This window comes from Acomys minous, assembly GCF_964271855.1.
Source record: "Acomys minous genome assembly, chromosome: 16".
NCBI classification, from domain to species: Eukaryota; Metazoa; Chordata; class Mammalia; order Rodentia; family Muridae; genus Acomys; species Acomys minous.
In genome coordinates, this window is record NC_140498.1 from 46,361,368 (window position 1) to 46,376,112 (window position 14,745).

The 14,745-nt window shown below is 47.8% G+C and overlaps 1 long non-coding RNA gene across 2 annotated transcripts; it reads right to left on the minus strand.

Moving 5' to 3' along the window:
• Positions 1 to 6,025: 6,025 nt before the first annotated feature.
• On the minus strand, positions 6,026 to 13,473 carry LOC311586545. Of its 2 annotated transcripts, none has more exons than XR_014775570.1 (4): positions 13,309 to 13,473; positions 12,994 to 13,092; positions 7,801 to 7,979; positions 6,026 to 6,683 (listed from the first exon to the last, which is right to left on the minus strand). It is a non-coding gene; the product is annotated as an uncharacterized lncRNA (long non-coding RNA). The 2 variants fall into 2 exon arrangements; XR_014775571.1 differs by having other exon boundaries at positions 13,224 to 13,473.
• Positions 13,474 to 14,745: the final 1,272 nt, after the last annotated feature.

A 14,745-nucleotide genomic window follows, 5' to 3' on the forward strand; every position in this document is an offset into this window, starting at 1 on the left:
AAAGCAAGCAGGCTGGACTGAGGGAGGTACCAAGGGGGCGGTGCAGTGAAGAGGCCGGACTTCAGACGCTAAGGAGTTGGGGTGGGGTGGGGGGGTGACATTCTCAAGTCTGGGGTTACATATTCTCCTGCAATTCCTTTTCCAGAAGAGATTTTGTTTCCAAAATCCACCTTCAAGTAATTTTTCTGGTCTGGCAATAAAAGGAAAAGGCGTTGTTGTTGTTGTTGTTGTTGTTGTTGTTGTTGTTGTTGTTGTTGTTGTTGTACAAAAGTTCTTTGAAGCGATACGGAAGGTTAGGTTCCATGACTATTTTCTTTGTCACCAAAGTTATCATCACAGCCACCACCTCTCTCACCACTAATACCACGACCCTAACCCCCACCCCCCACCTTGCTCACCACTGCTACCACCACCATCATGACTACATCACCCTCACCATCTCCACCATTGCCCTCACCCCATCACCATCACCACTGCATCCCTGCCTCACTCCACATCACTATCACCAACCACAACCATATTCAACCTCTCCCCACCATCACCATGACCACCACCCATCCCACCCTTACCCCACCATCTTCATCACCACCACCAACCAACCCCACCATCACCAACAACAACCAACTCCACCATCACCATTACCAACAACAACTATTCCCACCCTGGCCCCACCATCTTCATCACCAGCAACCATTTCTACCCTTACACCATCACCACCACCCATCCTACCCTTACTCCACCATCTTTGTTACCACCACCAACCAACCCCACCATCACCATCACCAACAACTATTCCCACCCTCCCCCCACCAACACCAACAACAGCCATCATCACCACTGTTACCAGCAGCAGCACAAACACCATGACGGTCCTCTTCCTTACCATCATCAGTGTTCTCAACCCTAGCATCTTCTTAGTCAGCACAGAACCTTTCATTCCTTCAGGAAATGCTTCCAAAGCCAGCATGTCTGGCAGGGTCTGGCATGAGGGCCCATACTGAGAAGAAAGGTGTGAGCAGCTCAAACACAACCTAGACTTCCCAGCCCTCCTAAAGCTAGACACCCAGAGAAACCACTCATGTGTGCATGGAGTGGGAGTGAAGAAAGCAGCTTCTAAGAGCTGCCTTGGGGGCTGCGGCTGCCAATGGACCCCCATTGCTGCTCTCTTGGCTGAGAGATCAAACCTTGACACTGAGATAGATAGATAGATAGATAGATAGATAGATAGATAGATAGATCGCACACGCACACATAGTCTGAAAGAACTGCCATGCCAAAGTCCAAAAGTGAATAGACTATGTCCAAGCCTGGGATCATCAAAGTGTGCTCAGAACAGCCTGAGTGGTGGTTGTTGGGGTGAGTAACCAGAGGGGGAGGTGTCAGTTACTCTCTTTGAGAAAGTGACATTGGTCCCAAGACAGGAAGAAGACTGCAGCCTATTGGGCTTTTAGAAGTGTCAATGTTTTCATACATCCTAGAGAAGTTTCAAGAATCTAGGGAGGGAAAGGTGGGTAGAAGAGCGAGATGAGAAAGGTACGGGGGCAGTGGTGTGCAGGTCTGCAGACTCAGGAGGGGGCCCTGGGACTTCAGAGCTCAGCTTAAATCACTGGACAATCTAAAGTAGGAGAAATGTCTAACCTACATGGGGGTGGGGGTGGGGCCTCAATAGCTGTGATAGTAATGTGTGCCAACAAACGGCAAGAAGCAAGAAGAGTTACGGTGATGGGGGCGGGGGGTAGGCGCTGGGGAGGTTGCTCCACAGCTGAGAACCCTTGCTGCACAAGGATACACTGAAGGCCCAGCTCTGGGTGGGAAGGACAAGGACATGAGGGTGGCCAAGGCTTGCTGACTCCCAGCCTAGCTCCAAATGCAGTGCGAAACCCAGTCTGAAATCAACAAAGCAATATACAGCCTGACATCCCCGATCCCCAGTCTCCATGGCATGTATGAGAATGCACACACGTTACACACACAACGACACACAACAAATTTTAAGAGGAGTTGGGAGGTATAACAGAAAAAGCAGGGGATCCCAGGAACTTGGGCTAGGCTGTAGCATGATGACCAGGGAAGGAAGCGTATGCAGCGTTTTTAACTGAGAGGTTAGAATGGGGAAGGACAGCACCAAATCAATGAGGAGACTTGTACTGTCATTGTTTCCCTCATTCCCAAAGCCATCTTAATCTTCATCCTTCTCACCCTCATCGTCATCCTCAGCCACATGTGTGTTACCCAGGACACCTCAATTAGACCCTCGACTTCACTTGTTCTTCATTGGCTTTCCAAAAGTCACTAAATGCGGAAGTCACCCAGCCGGGTCATGCATTTCTCCGACCAGCTTTCCTGTAAATGATTCCCTCTGACTGAAGCCACCTAATGGGTTAAACACCATTCCTGCGCGAATGTTATCTCTCCCATCCTCTGAGGCCGCTGGCTTCTCTTCATTCCCTGCTCCTCTGGCAAAAGTAACCTCTTTCTATCTTTCCCTGTCCCCTGAATAAAAGATCTTTTGTATCCCAAGCTATCACAGCAGAGCAAACAGTCCTTGGGAGGACATCAGCCATGGGACCTTTTGAGCAGCTACTTATCTTCAGATTTACAGAACCCAGAACAGAACTTGTAGACAGAAGCGGCCCACAAATCAGAAAAATAGGCCCCCCCTGAAAATTGGAAGCACCCCGTAATTTGTAACTACACCATCGTCTGCCTTTCTAAAATGCTCCTCACCACTCCCTAATGCCTCATGCTGGTGATGATAACTCTAGCGTTCCACACAGATCTTTATTCTTGTGACAGCAGCCTGGCCTTTCTTTTGGGGAGAAGTGACCCTGGACTCACAGTTACCAGCTAACAGAGCTATCCACTGCAAAATGGCATCTCCTCTGCCCCACCATCCCTATCCGCCGTCTTCCGTAAGACCATCTTCCCCCTAACTGTCACCACTAAGCACATGTCTGTGTGGTGCGCACATGGAAGCCGGAAGTCAACTTTGAGCATCTCCTTCCAACATGCTGCACCCTATTTGTTGAGACGGGGTCTCTCCGTGGATCTGAATATCATGATTTGAAACTAGAGTCCCTCACATGGCTGTGAAAGGAATTCAAAAGTAGGTCCTGAGCTGCACGACAAATGCCACTGACCTCAGCTTTGCTTCTAAACTCGGCCAAACTTTTAAAATCATTTTCATTTGAAACATCACCGAAAAGAATCACACCAACAGCTTTACAAAGGTAAAACTCGACTACAACCCAGAAAGCCTACTTACATCTAACATGCTTTCTGCCCTTTCCCCTCCCCCATCTCCCCCATCTCCTCCCTGCCTCCTTTTTCCTTCTCCCCCTCTCTCTTGACCTCTGGCTTACTTCTTCAGTTTGGCTCTCCCTTGGGGCACTGGAGACACTTGTCACAGCCTAGCAGCCCAACAACAGAAAAAGGACTGTTTTTCTCAGTGGTGCCAACCAGATTTTCAGGAACATCAAACTCATTGGCCCATTGTTTGGTTGAATGCTTATATCTTCTGGTTACATAAATTAATTACCCCTACGGCTCTGAAGGATATAACGTGCTGGTTGGCCATCCTTGGGCCACCTGTGCAGAGTGCCACCATAACCCACTTGATTGAGTTGAGGGGGCCATGGCTGTGGGGATAGACAATAAGAACAGGAGATGCCCAGTTAAATCAGAACTTCAGATTCATGCTGCACAGTTTCCACATGGAGATCTCAACAAGTGGAAAACTGGGGCAGAAGAATCAAGAGTTCAAGGCCATCTTCCAATACATAAGGAGGTCAAGGCTGGCCTGGCTTAGATCAAACACCATCACTCCTCTCAAAAGAATATCTGTGAGATTAAAAAAAAAAAGTAGTGTGTGATAGATTTGTCTGAAGTTCAAATTTAACTAGGTATCCTGCATTTTGTGCGGTGAACCCAGTTGGCTCTGGGAGGAAAACCAAGATATATGGACCAGAACCAACAGTGTGAACAATCACAGGTATGAAACCACTGGATATCCCTTAACGTAGCAGGAGCATGTCCCCTACTGGACTCCTCGCCTCTAGAAGACATCCTGAGAGGATTCTGTGAAAAGATAACTTTGTAGATTTTGAAAAATCCATTTTCCTCCTGAGGATTTTAACATAATCTAGCTGAACTGTGCCTAGCCACTCTCAAGGGACCAGTCAATAATGTTTCTTAATAATGCTGAGGTATTTGGCAGGGGAGACCATATCAAACACTGCACGGCATCATGGCTGAGCCAGTCAGCTACAGAGCCCTGGTCAAATGTGATGAGTCCTGATGCAGGAGCTGAGCGCCAGTCCACTGAAGGTGAAAATGTTCCCAGACACCCTGCTAGCCAGGGGCAGAGAGGCGAAGAGCAGTTGCCAGCGTGGATTCCCCAGGCTAGGGACGCATCTTAAGCCAGCATCCAGCAGCCTGTGAGAGCCCCGAGAACTTGCTTCCCCAGCCTTAATCACCTCAGCAACCCCAGAAGAACAACGCTGAGATGAGACGAGCTGCTGTGGGCAAAAGTCCTGTGAGGAGCTTCAGACCAATGTCACTACAGGCTGTGGAATGCACCACTGACGGTGGAGAGGAGGAGGTAGGGGAGATGTCGGGACCGGTGATGATGGTGCTTACTAACTTGGTTAGATCTGGAATCTGCTAAGCACGCCTCTGAGTGGGTCTGTGAGGGCGCTGTGTGGGAGGGTTAGCTTGGGTGGGGGGAGGGGTGAGTAGCACCTTCCAGCTGTGAGAGCAGATGTAAAGAGGGAAAGAGATCAGAGAGGAGAAAAACAGAAAACATAAATGAAACGAAAACAAAAAACCATGCAGCTGCCTGCCTGGCTTAACTTCCTGCTGAGAGCACCTCTCTCCTTCTCTCATGGCTACTACTGCTGCTGCTGCCGTCGCTGCCAATGCCATAGCCATCACAGCTGTCCCTGCCACTGCAGCCACCACAGCCACCACCATCACCACCGCCACCACCTCCACTGACATCAGAACCCAGCTTCTTACACTTTCTAATGTGGGCTGAAAACCAACTGTCCTCAAGGACTCTCACATCCCTTCCATGCTGCAGTGGGACTATTGAGACCTGCAGCTTCACGAACTGTGCTGCCACCAGGTTCTCAGCCTCTCTGGTATACAGATGGGAGTATTTTTTATCTACCCATCCCATATCATGTAAGATAATATGATAAGTCTCCATGTGCATTATATCTGCTCTCAATCAGCCTTTTTTCTCTAAAGGATCTAAACACCACATTGGAATTCATCTTTCACCATGAAGCCTGGAGCATCAAAGGAAAGTCATATATGTTTGAATCAACAGGACTTGGGGTGACTCTCCATCTCTCTGGCTTACCAACACGTAAACTTGGGTAGGTCACTTTCCCTGTAACCCCAGTTTATCTGTAAAGTTCTGGCTGGCAGTGTCTTTCCAATCACAGGGCCCTCTTCCCGTTGTCCAGTCTTTGTATGAGGACAGTAGTCACTGGCCACCCCGAACTCATCAGAAACTGTTGTTTCCAGGGAAGATCATATCCTATAAAGGCCCTGGAGTTTGTGAATTCGTGGAGAGCACTAGTCAGCCATGCACGGGTGGCCAGACCTGGTCTGCGGGGACTCGGGCTACCTGCAGCCATCACCACCCTCTTTCTTTCTCTCCGGATCCAGGTTGCTAAGGCACAAGTGGTCACTGCTTTTGCCTTAGTTCCACTCTGTGAGTCTACAGCTCACTGACCCCATCATCCAAAATAAGAAGCTTCCATCCTTCCCGATGGAGTCTTCTGAATCTGGAAAGCCCATCTGTCATTAGGAGATGGACATAGGTGTGCATCTGTAGCCACAACCAAACTTTTGGACATGATGGACAAGTTTACACTGCCCAGTGCTATCTCCTAGGACCACCTGGGGGTACCAGTGCACCTGGGCAACTCCAGCCTCACATACCCAGTCCTTTTTTTTTTTTTTTAAGAATTATTTATTATTTATTTATTTATTTTAAGATTTATTTATTATGTATACAGTGCACATCCGATCACATTATAGATGGTTGTGAGCCACCATGTGGTTGCTGGGAATTGAACTCATGACCTCTGGAAGAGCAGTCAGTGCTCTTAACCGCTGAGCCATCTCTCCAGCCCCACAGACCCAATCTTTAAGTTACCTGGACCATATGAAATTCTTTCTCACCTATGGACCTTTAAGCTACTGGCTCCTTAGACTGCCTCCACTACCACCTGGTGGAGCAAAACGTCCTGGAGGTGGCATGACGGAGGATGGGGAGCTGGCAACAAGCCAGCAAGTGAGAAGATGAGGGTCTGTGTCCATCTCACAGCCAGGCACGGCAGTGCATGCCTGCAGTCCCAGCATCAAAGAGGATCAGGAGTTCAAGGCTATCCTCAGCTATACAGCAAACTGAAAACAACATAAGGCTCTGCCTTAACCAAAAAAAAAAAAAACAAAAAAAAAAACCTCAAAAAAGCTGAAGATATAGTTTGGTTGGTCAAGTACTTGTCTTGCAAGCATGAGGAACTGAATTCGATCCTTAGAACCCATAAAGGAAAAAAAAAAACAAGCTTGGAGGTGTATTCCTGTAATGCCAGTGCTGGAGTGGCAGAAATGAGTGGATCCCTGGGGCTCCCTGACCTCCTGTGCCAGATGCAGACCAATGAGAGACCCTGTCAAAAGAAAAGATAATAGCGCCTGAGAAAAGCCAACCAAGGCTGTCCTCTAGCCATCATACATAAGTGCACATACATGCATGTGCACCCTGTCACACATGCATCTGCACACACACCTGAACATACAAACATGCGCACAAGCGCGCGCGCGCACATGCACACACAGCACAAAGACACTTTGCCCTGGGTTTTCAGGTGTAAGTGTCTTCAGGCATTTGGGGCCATGGTAGATCAGAGGGGCACATGCCAGAGCAGCTACTAATTCTGGGTGGTCTGCTCTTTTAACACGTGGGCTGCTTTATATGCAAGGTTCTGACTCCTATAAATATAAAGAAAAGTAACAACGACCAATCTGGTGGTGCAGACCTGTCATCCAGCTGTGCTAGAGGCCGAGCCAAGAAGGTCAGAAGTTCAAGGCCAGCCTGGGCAACTTAACAAGAGCCTATCTCAATTTCTTTTTTTAAGTAGAGGAAGCTGGGAACTAAACATTAACCTAGTTTGTGTGGAACCCCAGGTCAACCACTAACACTGCAAAAATAAAAAGAAATCAGATAAATAAAATGGCAGAAGGGAAGATTGAAAGTCATTAATTAAAAAGCCTGTGAGTCTTATAATTTTAGTCCTTTTTTCCCTAGGAACATCTGACTCTGCAGTTAATTCTTAGGGAACAGAGGCATCTTTCCCTAGAGGGGACATAAGATGGGAGCAGCTGCTTTTCCCTGGAGGATGGATGGAGAGCTTGCACGGAGAACAGGAAAGGAGGATGCTTTGTGGAACACAGATGGGTGTAAGGTGTGTTTGTTCGGCTAATTAGTTGCTTGGTTCAGGAGTTCAAGGTCATCCTTAGCTACAGTGAACTTGAGCCCAGCCTGGTCTGCATGAGATCCACCCTTAAAAAACCATAATCAATGAATCAATCCATCAGAAATTGTCAACTTGGGGCCTTGGCCTCACCAAGGTTGGTTAGATGGGGTTGATGCCCACCCCATCTCCTGAAGCCTCCACTTTCAGTTCATGCTGATAGCATCCTGGTCCTTGCTGTGGTCCCTCCCTGCTGAGGTGGGAAGGCAAAGGCCAATGCAGTCACAACCCCAGGAAGAGCTCCCAGCCTCACCTGAGGGGAATGGAGAATAAACAGCCCCATAGTCTCCTGGGGATTGAAGAAGCTTGGAATGTAGTCCAGTCCAGCTTCCAGAGGAGCCAAGTGAGTCACCGGGGTCCACAGCTGGAATCTGTTCATCACTGAACACCTGGCCTGGTGGTGCAGGCCTGTCATCACAGCTGCTAAGGAGGCTGAGGCAAAAGGATGGAGAGTTCAAGGCTAACCTGGGCAACTTAGTGAGACTATCTGAAAATAAGAAGCAATAGAGGGCCAGTGAAATAACTAGGGGTGCTTAGTGCACAAGCAACCTGAGTGCAACCATCAGAAACCACAGGAGAAGAGAAAGTTGTCTCCTGACCCCTACAGGTATGCTGTCTCTCTCTGTGTCTTTGTCTGTCTGTCTCTATCTCTGTCTCTGCCGCTATGTGTCTGTCTCTGTCTGTTTGTCTCTCTGTGTGCCTGTTTATCTCTGTCTGTCTCTGTTTTTCTCTTTCTCTGTCTCTATCTTTATCTCTGCCTCTGTATCTCTGTTTCTGTCTTTCTTTGTCTCTTTTTCTCTCTGTGTGTCTCTGTTTTTCTCTTCGGTCTGTCTGTCTCTATCTCTCTTTCACTCTCACACACACACATAAACACATACATACACACACACACACACACACACACACACACACACACACACACACGTCATCCTGGTTAGTATTTTGTCAGCTTCAAATAAGCTAGAGCCATTTGGAAAGAGGGACTCTCAACAGAGAAAATGCCTCCATAAGGTTGGCCTAACAGCAGGTGTGTAAGTGCATTTTCTTGACTGATGATTTGTGTGGGTAGGCCCAGCTCACTGGGAGCTGTACGACTCCTTGTCAGGTAGTCCTGGTGGTTTGAGAATGCAGGCTGAGCAAGCCATGGGAGCAAGCCAGCAGGCAGCAAGCCTCTACAGCCCAGCGTCCAGATGCCCGCCTCGAGTTCCTGCCCTGACTTTCCTTCAGAGATAGAGTGTGATGTGGAAATGTAAACTGAAATAAGCCCTCTCCTTTCCCACATTGCTTTGGATCATGGTGTTAATCACAGCAATAAAAACCAAACTAAGGTGCACCCAAATGAGTAAATAAATACATTTTAAAGTAAAGCGTGTTGGGACATAGCATAAGGGGCACCCAAATGAGTAAATAAATACATTTTAAAGTAAAGAGTATTGGGACATAGTACTTGAGTAGTAAGGTCTAGATCCAATCTGAAGGAAGGAAGGAAGGAAGGAAGGAAGGAAGGAAGGAAGGAGGGAAGGGCAGAAGGAAGAAGGGAAGGAAGGAAGGAAGAAAGGCAGGAAGGAAGGAAGGCTGAGTAGCCATTGAAGACTGGATTTAAGTGTTTTAAATATATATATATTACAATCTATTTTAATATTTATAAATGAGTATGAGAAAACATAGCGGATGTTTTCTTTGGATGAGATGAACAATTCACATGCCAAGGAGCAGAGTGCCTGGAGTGCCATTCCCAGCGACTTACACACCCCCTGCAAGAGCCAGGCGTGACAGCACACACCTGAAATCCCAGCACAGGGAAGACTGAGGCAGAACAATCAAACGTACTAGTCCAACTGAGACTCTGTCTCAAAACAAGGGGGCCAGGCATGGTGGCTCATGCCCTTAGTTCAGCCCTAAGGACACAGAAACAGGGGAATCTTTGTGAGTTCAAGACCAGCCTGGTCTACAAAGCAAATTCCAGGCCAGTTGGAGATACTTGGTGAGATCCTGTCTCAAAAACAAAACAAAACAAACCACTCTGCCAGGGCTGGGCACGTGGCTCAGCAGCACTTGCTTAGCATGTGCAAACAAGGCCCTGGATCTCATTCCTACTCAGCCTAAGAGAGATACTGTCTTCCCCGACACACACACACACACACACACACCAACCAAGCCCTGCCCAACAGCCAGCAATTAAGGATGAGCTTGCTCACTATGTTCCGTCTGCTCTTCCAACCTGTAAACCTCATGAAGGAATACAACAGATCCTGCAGAACCGCTCTAGGATTCACATCACGTCTCTCCTCCTCCTCTCCTCCTCTAGTCTGGCTCCTACTCCTCTTCCTCTTCCTCCCCTTCCTCTCTCTCTCTCTCTCCTTTTCTTCGTCCTCCCTCACATTTCTGAACATTTTTTTCACCCAGTGGTGGCCACAGGCCAAAAATTTCATCAATTCAGTCAAAATGAAGCCTCTGGGAAGAAGTCCCACAAGGGGATGATGGGTACGCAGGGAAGCGAGGGCTTTTTGTCTAGCTGGAGGCTCAATGTAATCTCAGGATCTACGGTGGCCATTTTGCATCCATTAGACTAAACCATCATGCAAGTGGCGAAACAGAGTCCCTCAGAAAAAATAAGTCTCTGGAGGCACCACTGAGGAGCTACCCCATCCCCAAAAATGCCCACCCCCAAATTCCATTAGAGCATACAAAAATAAACCTCTCATCCTAGGTGTGCCTGGTACGTGCCACTGGACACACTGTGAACTGATCAGAGAGGGATGGCATTGATCTTACCCAGCTCAGCTCATCGGCTCTTAGGTATGCCCACAACACACAGTAGATGTGCAACGAGGATTTGTTGACTTCGGAAATGAGTAAGTGAACTCCGGGGGAAAAAACGTCTCTTGCCGCAAGCACAGTGCCTTGCCTACTCTGTAAGGCAAACCCATCAGAAGCCAACTGAGGCACCCCACAGTTACAGCCAGGATATTTGCAATTATTATGACTGCTGCACTGTTTGCCTGAGGTCAGGATGCTCTGCTGGTCAGCTGGACTCCAACATCCTGACACACACGTAGCCATTTCAGCTTGAGCCTTCTCTTCTCATTAGATCGCTCCAGAGAAGACACTTTCCATGGTCTGTATGATGTAATCACCTCGAAATAAACAGGGATCACGGATCTACATCCCATCTTCCCATAACTTGCCTGTTGTAATGCCAGGAGAGGAAGGCTGGAGCTACTGTCCCTCTATTACACAGGCTTTCCCAGGTTGGATGGTCCAGCAAGAAGATGCTGGCAGGTGACACGTGACTTAAACTGGGAGCTCAGACTAGAATGAGAAGCAGCTGCATCTTTGAGCCTAGTAAGTTTCCCTATCTGCAAGAAGAGCTAAGAAAAGTCCTTTCTTGGAAATCCATGCTAGCAGCATCTGTGTGTGTGTGTGTGTGTGTGTGTGTGTGTGTGTGTGTGTGCATGTATGTGAGTGTGTGTGTATGTGTGTGCATATGTGCATGCATGTACATAATAGTGTTCGTGAGTACAGGCATGTGTGTGCTATAGCACATGTGAGGAAGGCAGAGGACAACCTCAAAAAATCAGTCCACTTGCACCTGGTCTGAGACAAGGTCTCTTGCTTGTCCATCACTACATAGCTCAGGCTAGCTGGCCCTGGAGCTTCTGAGACCCTCATATCTGCCTCCTGTCTCCCCATGCTAACACTGGAATTGCAGCCCGTGTTACTGCATCAGGCTTTCCGTGGGTTCTGGGGAGTCTGACCTCTGGTGCTTCTGTTTGTGATTTAAGTAACTTATCTATTGAGCATATCCCCAGCTCCCCAGCAGCTAATGAAGGTGCTGGAACATTACAATGAGGCAGGCACCTGCAGCGAACCTCCTTTATGAATCCTATGTCAGCCTTACAAAAGACATCTGCTAATACAAATGCATACCGATGAGAACACTAGGGCTCAGAGAAGTTGACAAGTGGATTAACATCACCCAGCTCTCAGAGTGTAACTCAAACATGAGTTTGTCTAAACCTAGAGGCACACTTGGAACGCTGAGCTGGCCCGTGACTTTGTATTCCAGTAACATGAAGCCAGACTAACATGTACGAGGTGGTCAGTCAACACAGATTAACATGAGCTCCCTGGCAGTAGTTCAACACAGGAGATAAATTGGAAAGACTTTAAGAATAGTAGGGAATCTCCCTCACTTCAGATGTCACCTCCATCCCATATTAGCTGAATGGCGCTGGGCAACTCTTTCACTCTCTGACCATTATGTGTATCCTTCAGTAAATGGGTAAGTATAATGTTTTGGAGGTTATAAAGTATAAGCAACAGAGAAGCCCATCACCGGAGAGATGGATAAGAAAACTGTGTTCTGGGTAGGGGTTCGAAGTTTACTTCATGTATTATCCTTGGTTGGTGCCATAGTTTGAGCAGGACCCCTGGGCCCAGATCCGCCTGTCATAGTGTTCTTCCTGTAGGTTTCTAGGACCCTCTGGATCCTTCTACTTTGCCATCCTCCCATGCTTCTCTCACCTAGAGTCCCAATAGGATGGGAGGGAGGGAGGGATGGGAGGATACGAGGGATGGGATAACAATTGAGATGTAATATGAATAAATTAATAAAATATATCTTTAAAAAAGAAAGAAAATGCCCTACAGGCTTACCTACAAACCAAAAAAAAGAAAAGAAAAGAAAAAAAAGAAAAAGAAAAAGAAAAGTATGTTCTTCCCAAGCAATGGAATATTATACAACTAGGAAAACAAAGTGCTGGCCCATGGACGGCATGGGCGAATCACAACACCATCATTCCAAGTGCAAGAAGACAATGTCAAAAGGCATCATAGGCCCGGAGAGAGAGATGACTCAGTGGTTAATAGCAGTTGCTGCTCTTGCAGAAGGCTCAGGCTTAATTCCCAGAACCCACATGGTACCTCACAACTATCTGTAACTCCAGATGCCCTCTTCTGACCTCCACTAGACACTCACATGGTGCACAGATGTACATGCAGGCAAAACACCCACACACAGAAAATTAAAATAAATGATTCATTTTTAAATGACCCAGAAGAGACAGACTGATTAACAACTGCATAAGGACACTTGAAGGTGATCTGGGAAGTGACCCAAACACTTTCTAGATAGATTACAGCCATAAGAGTAATACATCATTGAATCACTGGAAAATATACACATTCAAAACCCAGAGTCTGCCTTACCTGGACCTGAATGAGGCAACAGAAGGCAGGTAGCTGCTCAGTAGTAACAGTGATGCTGAAGACGGGGAGACAACAGTGGCTGAGGCAACCATGGCTAAAATGAGTATAACACCCACTATACCATGAAGATATCAGGTTGCAGATGTTGGCTCCGTGGCTAGCCTACTTGCTTAGCATACACAAAGCATGACATCCATACCCCCAAATCATATAGACCAGGTATGGTGATACGCACCTGGGATCCCAGCACTCCAGAGGTAGGAAGCAGGAGGATCAGGCACTCAAAGTCATCCACAGCTATAGAATTGGAGGCCAATCTGAGCTGCATGAGGCCCTGTGGAAACAAAGAAATAATGAGGGGGCAAGGAATGGGAGAAGGGAAGAGAGGGTAGGGGAAGGCAGATGAGGCGAGAGGATGGGAGGAAGGATGCAAAAGAAAACGCCTGTTATATCACAGATACCCACTGCAGCATCAGTTGTTTATAGTCAGCACAGCAGTCCAGGAGGTAGTTATGGCTGCTGTCAGAGACTCTGTAGTGTCCACACCTACCGCTGGCGTCATGGTACAGGCTGCTGTCACACATGGGACTTGCTCTTTCCCATATCCTTGTTTTCCAGCAAGCCAGGACCCTCAGTTTCTCTGTCAGTATAAAGGTGATCCTGGCCTCGGGATTGCAAGGCCGAGGCCTAAAAGGCTAGTAAATGGCTGACTGAGTTCCAGGTGCCCCATGTGAACAGATGGATAATGATTAGCTCCAGTTATGAGCTTGGAGTGTGACCTAGCAAGTTCACCCAGCTACTGAAATATGAGCTGACATTCAAACCCAGGCCTAGCTCAGAGCTCAAAGCCACTGCGGGTGCCCAGGTATTAATCTGAGCGATTAGGTCTGACAGCGGCTCCTACCAGAGCCTTGGACAGCGGCCAGCCCACACCATCTCCTCCTGGAAGCATTTACAATTCTAGAGGAGACCTGTGTCTCTCCATCTCGCTAATGCCAGAAGTGCCACATCAGTACCCAGCGCTGCCTCCAGCCAACTCCCCAAGGCCCTCTTAGGCCAGGGCAAAGGAGGCCACGCCAGAAATTCACCGACCAAGATTCTGCACGCTGCAGGGATTGGGGGTGGAAGGCCAGAATCAAAACCCAGCTGGGTCCTGATGCCCTGACATGGACAGCCTCCAGGGACACTGCATGCCTTCCCAGCCAGGCTCTGCAAGGACAGATGACAAAAAAAAAAAAAATAGATTTGTCCCTTCTTTCTATGGGAGAGCTATAAGAAGTTGGGGAACAGAGAAAGATAACCCAGCATCTTGCCCTCTCTGACCTTCAAATCACCCCTACTCTGCATCTCTCTGACCTGTGGTTCATTATATTCAAGCATTATGTCATCTCTGACCTCTGGTCCAGCAACACCCAGCACCTCCTCTCTGACCTCAGCTCCAGCCTCACCCAGCATCTCCTTTAGAACTGCGGTTCATCTTCACTCTAAAATTTCCTCTCTGACACCTGGCCCATCCCTACGTCACTCTGATTCTCCTCTCGCCCCACTCTAATGTTCCCATGGCCACATTCAGCCCCCTGTGGTATCCAGTAAACCTCTCCATCTCAAAATCCCTCACTTAGCTTTACCTCCAAAGTCCTCTTTACTTTATCAGATATTTATCCTCACAGTTTTTAGAGTTGAGTTACGGACATCTTGTGTGTGTCATGGTTCTGCCCTCCATGGACCATAATGGTATATGGACTCACAGTGACTCAGGCAGCACTACTGTTTTGAATCTGATATGCCCTGATGGGTTCCTCTGTTGGAAGCTTCATTTCTGGTGTGGTAATGTTCAGGTAATGGACTTTTAAAGGGGTTGGAGGTCTCAGGTCCCTAAGGGTATGCTCTCAGAGGAATTGGTGTACCTCTGATGATTTTGGTTTTTGGAATGGGAATTGAACCCAGGACCTCACAAAAGCTAGGCAAGTGTTTCAGCATTGGAACC